Genomic DNA, 7773 nt, shown 5'->3' with positions numbered 1-7773 from the left:
GGTGGGTGACACCCCTGATCTGTGTTGACATCTGTGCTGGGGCCCTGAGTCAGTTTCATCACTCAGGGGCGATGCTGTCATGGGTGGCCAGACTGATTGCTCCACATCATTTTGTAAGGCATGAACTAGAACGCCTTCCCACTACCCCCATCTTAAAGATGGTGAGTGGCAGGCCAAGGCAGGCGTTCAACTTGAATCTTGCCCAAGTGGCAAGTCCCAATGAAGACTGGGGGGCGATTCCAAAGTTTCTACCGTGGGTCCTGTGCATTGCACTCCTGTGTACATCAGAGGGGCTCATGCACCTGCAGCAGCCCTGTGTCAGCTGGTGACCTCGTGCCAATGGAAGCAGCATGGCAGCACTGTCAGGGACCACCCTACTAGGTGAACATGAGGTCCTGGGGAGAGGGCTCAGGTTCAGGCATTTTCTCACTCTGCCAGGCAGCAAACCTCACTCTGATCAGAATGATTCCCTGTAGGAGAGAATTAGTTTACCCTAATTAATGACTTGCAAACAACTAAGCTTTAATAAAATGCATTTAAAACTAAAAGTGTCCAGAACAGAATTAAGTGTGTCTTTGAAGACGCTTTTGGATTTTGGCGGATCCTTAGTCCATCTCTGTCACCCTCACCTCACCATCAGCAGAGTTCTGAAGCTCCACACTCCCTGCAGTCAAGGAAAGAGGTGGCAGTCCAAGCAGGGCACATAGGACAACTTCATGATAGTCCAAGTCCAGGCAAGGCACTTCTCTGAACAGATTCCTCTTGCTGGCTAAGTCTATAGGAAGACTCTGTTTTCTTTCCTAGCAACTTGAAGGCTATTCTAGATGTCAGTTTCATGGTTGATTTACTTCCAGAAAAGCAAATAAAATTGATTATATTATGGAGATAACTCTAGACGTAGCCAAGCCTAGGGCTCATTGGCTGAAGAATGAAGACAGATGCAGAGATGCACAGAGAGGCCGAGTGGTAGAACACGGATGAAAGAGCACAGTGGAACCATGGTGCCTGGCACATCACTTACTTATTCTGAGTCTTGGTGCAAGTTATTTAGCCTCTTCCTGCCTCAGTTTCCACATCCAGGAAACAGGATAATAAAAGTACCTCTTCATGTGTTTGTTGTGAAAAATAAATGGATTAACACATGTAAGTGCTTAGAACAAAGAGCCTGGCACATAGTAACATTACGTGGGGTAGTTATTCATATCGTTCTGCAAAACTCTGGTCCCCAGGCACATTTTTTTCACTACTGACCTTCAGAGGGAAACTGACTTCAGAAAAGATGCCAATTATCAATTTCTGTGATCTCCTGCCCTCGAGCTCGAGAATCAGAGCTCAGAAATGACTCAGGCACTCACCCTGAACTCAGACCATTTCTGGCAGACCTTTTCCACTCCAAGGAGTCGCCAACTAATTACACTGAATGAGCCTTGCTCTGAGTCAGAAAAGTGATAACACAAATTTCCTTAGAAGGATGGACCAGGAGGCCTGAAGTCAAAATACCAGGGAAGCTGATGAAACATTCAATGCATTGCCTCCATGCAGAAGGGGAGAAAGAGGGGAAAAGGGGAAAAAAAAAATAAGGAGCAAGAAGAACACAAATTTTAAAAAGGACTTCAGATCTATGTCATCTTCACACTGAGGTAGAAGTATACGTCCAGACCTGCCTCCCTACTTGTACTCCACACCTGGTCCTCTGTGGCTGTGGCCAGGCAGAGGCTGGACACCAGGGTTTATCTCTTCTGTTTGCTCTTCATCCACATCTGATAGATCATTAAGTGCTGTCGATTTTGTCTGACCCGGTGTAAGTTCGAGATTTCATTTCCAACCAATGCCCCGCTTAAGGAAATCTCACTGCAGTAGTTAGGATCTCCCAGACCAGAGGAGTAGAGACAGTCTCAAGTTATCAAGCAATGTCAGCTAATCCTATCAGGGAAGTAGGGAGGAGAGGAGAAAAGCTACCATCCACCAACCATCCACTGCAGCTCAGCCACAGTGAGGCATCATTCACCCGCCTGCAGCAGACAGCCACTGCATCCTGCCCCTGCATCTATCACATGGCAATTCAGCTTTTCTATCTCTCTATCTTCTTTTGTTGCTGCCAATCAAATGCCCCTCTGCTCACACTGGCTCTGCTGTCTGAGGGCTTCTGCTCACACTTTCTCTCTCTGTGAGTCATCTCGCATGCACTGTTCCAACGTCTGCATCCCTGTGTGTCTCATTTTCAAAATCCAGAAGAAAGAGGATTTACATGAGTCATTGCAGTGCCATATGGAGCACCCCTGCTGGGCAGAGCTGTTGTAACAGACCACTGCACAGAAAACCTAAAGATAGCTGCTCTGGGGCAGGCTCAGACCCACAGTCCCGTCATTTGTGGCAAGATCATGTAAAAATAAAAACCTTTGTTGATTTTCAGTAGTCAACATATTCATTTATACTTCTAGATGTTTTGCATGAGCTGCAACTTGAGTGGGTATTGGCATGTAACAGATACCTAATTATATACATTTTGTAACTGATATCAGAAAGATGTTAGCAAGGCAAAGAACAACCACCTCACGAACAAAGTTTGGGATCTTGCAGGAATATTAAAGCTCTTTTGGGGTCATTTTGCATCTCATGAATCCAGACCTATGAGTAAGCAGAATAAGAGTTTTTCATATTAGCTATTTACAAATAGTTTCTTTTTAAATGTCCTTTCTGACCAGCAGTTCATAGGAGGAGTTTCTCTACCCCAATGACCAGGGCAGCCCCTTATGTGAAGTCAGCATTTAAACATTCAGCCAGGATGTGTCAGACCACCCAGGCTCTCCCAAACTCCCAGCTTGGCTGCCACTCTGGCTGTGCCTATGGCTGGCTGGAGTTCTATGATCTGAGCCACAAGGATGCTTCAAGATTTCTGACTTTACCACCATGGTAAATGATTGCATCATTATCTATAATAATCTGGAGGGAGAAGCACATATTAGGTGAGTGGGGGAGGTGGGTGATTTGAGAAAAATTTCCAGATCTTGTTAAAATCTTTTGTGGTCTTGGGAATCTTATTTAACCTTCAGCTTCCTGTGCATAAAGAGGAGATGTAGATGTGCACATCGTATGCACACAGATTCCAGTGGAGATTGATAAGAGCAACCACTTGTAAGTAAAATGGCTGAGGAGGTTAATTTGGCAAGGGGAGACTTCAGTTTCTCAAACTGGCTTCAGTTTCGGTAATGATAGAAAGCAAGTGAGATCATCACTACAGCCTGACAAACTCCTTCAGTATATCCCATTATTCTAGTTAGCTCTTTATTTTTAAACAAGATATAGCTAAAATTGGGACTTTCACGGAGTTACTCAGGGGCTAATATTGTATGGGTCACTCCATTTCCTTCCTGGAATAGTAAATACTTGTACTTTTATGGTGTGGACTTTTGCTGGTTGTAATGAGTTTCTCTGTGCTCCTCTGGGCTGAGAGCAACCATAGCGGTCACTCATGACTCAGCTTCCTGTACACCTGGTCTCAAGTCTGGTCTCTCTAGGGCAGGTGGCCCAGAGAAATAGCACCTCCTTCATGAGATCAGCCTGGCTTCTCCCGATCTTGCTGGGCAGGCACCAAGGCCCTGCTCAGCCACGATGGCATGCTGAGTGCAGTCTGCCCTGTGCTCACAGAGGGCTGCTCTCAGCTGGATGAGCCAGCCTCACAATCTCATCTTGGCTGCACTTGGCACACAGATTGGCCTTCTCACACCAGAGACAGAAGGCTGCTGCCAAGAGCACTGGGCCAGCCTCTCTCACTCCGCAAATAGAGAGGAAGTGTGTATTTTCCAGCCCCATGGAGGCAGGTGAGCACTTGCTGGGCGCCTTAGTAGATATCTGAGTGCCCAAGGACCTGCAGGAGCTCACCACTGGTACTTATAACCTAGATCACTCCAAGAGGGAAACCAAAATAGTCCAGAGGACCCAAATGAAACAGGGCTTGAGGGAACAAGCCAAAGTCCACTTACAACAACCTAAGCATCCACATCCAAAATGCATCCATAATTTAATAAGTGGCTAAAAGCATTCATATGCGATATCAACTTTATCTCATGCTGCTTTGAATAAAATCAGGATCAGAGTGTCCTACAGCAGAGGGAGAAATCTGAATGGGTTTGATAGATACAGATGTGATCAGCCTGGGATTTGGCAGAGCTTGGTAAGATCGCTTGCACTGAAAATGCTCAGTTATGGAGTGGAACTGCCTTATATCAGAATATATGACGCTTGAGGGCTCACAATTATCTGAAAGAAAAACCCCCAGAAATAAGATGTCAACAACCTCATTTTTGTAGCCCATATTGATGACTGTGAAAAACTCTTTGGCATCAATAAAACTTGAGTGATTGCCTTTTCCAATTGTCCCAAATAAGAAGCAGACCCAAAGAGGCACATTTCTGCCAAGGGAGAGTTCTCTTAATTACCCCTGAACCTCATTTGCTACAGGCTTCGTAAACAAATGGAGCCTTTCCTCTCTCTACATGATCCCATATACACACACATTCTCATGTAAACATCTGTCTCCACACACGTGCATAAAATGCACACCCATGAAGGTAAACTAGGAAGGCCAGGCTGACTGGGAAAAACGACTATTGGACTTGATACATAAAAATATGGGCAGTGCACAGAACAGATATAAAATCTTTGCCAAAAGCTTTATCACATGGGGCTAGTTTGCTAAGAGGTCCCTCAGCCTTTGTGTTTGGATAAATGAGGGTTTAAATTACTCAAAGGGACTTGCCTTCTAAAACCACACAGAATTCTTCTTTTTGCAATAAAACCTCAAGACTCCTAAATCTCATAGAAGTGAAAAACCATGTCCCTTAGGACTAAAATAGAAAGAGAAGGATGCGGCAGCCAAGAACACTATTTCCAGCACACGGGACTGCCTCCTTGTTCACATACCCGTCATGATTTGTAAAGAAGGTTAAGGGTCCAGCTTACCCCACCAAGATTAAAAACTTGAGGCCAAGAGGTGACTGCCTGGAGCTGGGGCCGAGCAGGGCTAAGAAGAGCTTACATCCTTTCTGAACCATGCCAAGGATGCCATTCCCTTGGTGCTGAAATCCAAGGAGCCAAAGATCATTTTCCGAAAGACTGTACTTTCTAAGGCCAGAAGGTGAAGGGAACAAATGATGCTTCATCTCCCTGAGGGTTTTGAAGATTATTAGATTACCATTTCAAGACAGGAACATTCTGACATGATGTAGTATTTGGACTAAAGAGTGGAAGGCTGAATCAAAAGCAATTTTGTTGAGTTTGGATGTTGGGGAAGCTATTTCTCTTCGCCCAACCTGACTATTTTCTTCTTGTATTGATTCATTGCATCTACAAACCCTAACACTTTTACCATATGACTTCTATTACTCTCTTTATCTCCCAGGTCCCCTTATTGGAATCGTTGGTCAAATATGCTAATGTGCTACAACAGGAACAGTCTCAGGCTGTGACCGCAAGCCAGTACTCACTGGTCCTTTTCCCCAATCACATTCTTTTCTCTTTTGTCTTCACTCTTTCGTAGCATTGGCATCAAATGAACCTGTGTAAGCTTCTGCCCGTTCCCCCGCCCAACTAGTGCTAAGTGCTTAAGCAAGAACGACTTTCTGAGCTTGTTTTCTCATATGTGAAATAAAACCCTCCAGTGAGGATTAAATGATGTAATTAATAAGGTTAATGAGCGTATCAGAGTAGGGCTATCCTAATCACATGAGCCCTTTAACAGCAGAGAGTTTTCTCTGGTTGCCTGTGGTGTGTCAGCCTGTGAGCTCCAAGGGGCTCATCTCATCAAACTTCATCACAAAGCTCTACAGAAAAGGCATAGGAGAGGCCCTACTCCCTCTAAGAGAGTCAGTCAAGACCACTGGACAGTACTCTTTCCAAATAAGTAAAAATATGGAACAGGGTGGCATAAGTTCGTTGAAAATCTAACCCATTTTTTTTTAAGATTGCCATTGTTTTCTTAAATTCACTTTCCTTCCTTTGTTTCCTCTACTTAAAGAAAGTTCACACTCACATACTCAAAACACATGATTACACAGAATGTGCATGATGTCATCCCATGAAGACCTCTGTGCAGGGAAATTCCAAGTCACAAGCCATGTCTCCACTAGAAGCCATCGCTAATCTTGTCACTGTCCAGCCCCCACTTAGCATGTGCACACGTGGGTCTGAATGATGGAGGAAGTCATACCGGCAGAGAAGGAAGAGAAGGGAGCAACGGAAAGATCAGTCCGCTGACAGGCTTTCCAGATGGCAATTCAAATTGTTCTGTTAAAATAACTAACTAACTAACTAACTAAATAAGTTGTTTTGAATTGTGTGAGATAACATTGGTCCTATGTGTTTATCTTTTTCTTATAGACTTTTAAATTATAATAAATATAAGGCTTTTAAATGGTTTTCCATAAAGGTACAAAATTACCTCTGGAAAAAGGAAAAAGCATTAATGCATGCAAATGAGTATATTCCATTTATAATTTTTGGAATGAAGGAAAGGCCAGGGGTACTTGTGTTTCTTGTGTACTCTCACCCCTTCCATTCAGAATGAATCCCTCGTCTTCTTTTCCCATTTTCTTCTGCTACCTACCCATCTTTGCATTTAAATACCACCTCTTTGGTGAAGATGTTCTCAGCATTCCTCTCCTTCGCAATGACATAATAATACAGTTATTCTCTATTGATGGCTTTGTTACCTGTTTCATTTACCACGGTTACAGCATGGATTATTCTCTAGTTGTCTCTGTAAACCTGAAGTCACTCAAGTACTTCATGAAGACCTATAATGTTGATATCATAGGAGGGCTGCTGGCCCTGGAGAAAAACAACGAATTTGAGAAGTACACAGCAGGAAAAACTCTGAGCTCTGTGAGAGTGGGCTAGTCATGGTATGGGTTGATCAAGTCAGTGGGGTGAATGAATCTTCCTCGAGAGACTATGTTGAGTGATTGGAAAGAAATGGCAGATGATCTGTTGAATTTTAGGTATGTGTGTAGGTCCTTCAGGTGGATGAGTCACATTCATTCCTGTATCACAAAGGCCAGGGATAACCAAAAGCCAGCTTCTTAGCCTGGTGAACTTCATGGATGTTTGCACTATCCTTTCCATGAAGGCAGAGCTATAGCAAGAAGGGAAAGACTGTGGTTCTAAGAGTCTCCCTCCTTTCCTGAGGAGGAACTTGGTAGAGAGGTAGTTTCTCCAGGGCTGATTTTAAAAATCTGCACTGCAGTGGTCTCCTCACCCATCCAACCAACCAGCATTCAGTAATCACCTGCTGTAGGTTAGGGGCAATGCTAGCTTCTAGGAAAAGAGTACAAATTCCCCAATTCCTGCTGCATACAATCTTCTAAAGGAAGATAAAAAGGTCTTATTTAAAAGTTTTTTCATATCTAAGGAGGAAAGAACAGCCAAAACAAGTGAGCCAGGGGTGAGAGGGAGAGGACCCCCAGTGGTAAGTCTGAGTGTTCATTGAAGGTGAGACCAAGAAGAGCGGTCCCCCCAGCAAGCCCAGGGCAGGGTCCCTCTGGTGGTGGTCCCAGGGACTACAGCTGGAAAAAGATCAAGTTGGGGGTTAACCCTGAATGTAGTAGCCCCAGTACTGTGGCTCAATAGGTAGAGCCAAGGCCACTAAAGTGCAACATTCCTACACGAAGAGTCACCATAGAGTGGCTGCCTAGGCACAGAGGTTTCTTAGCTGGAAGCTGCTTTCATCAATCCACAGAAACACACAGTTGGGAAAGAATTCCTTGCCAGTGTCTG

This window comes from Hippopotamus amphibius, chromosome 5 (genome assembly GCF_030028045.1).
Source record: "Hippopotamus amphibius kiboko isolate mHipAmp2 chromosome 5, mHipAmp2.hap2, whole genome shotgun sequence".
In the NCBI taxonomy this organism is placed as follows: domain Eukaryota; kingdom Metazoa; phylum Chordata; class Mammalia; order Artiodactyla; family Hippopotamidae; genus Hippopotamus; species Hippopotamus amphibius.
Note: the sequence above shows the minus strand (reverse complement) of the source record.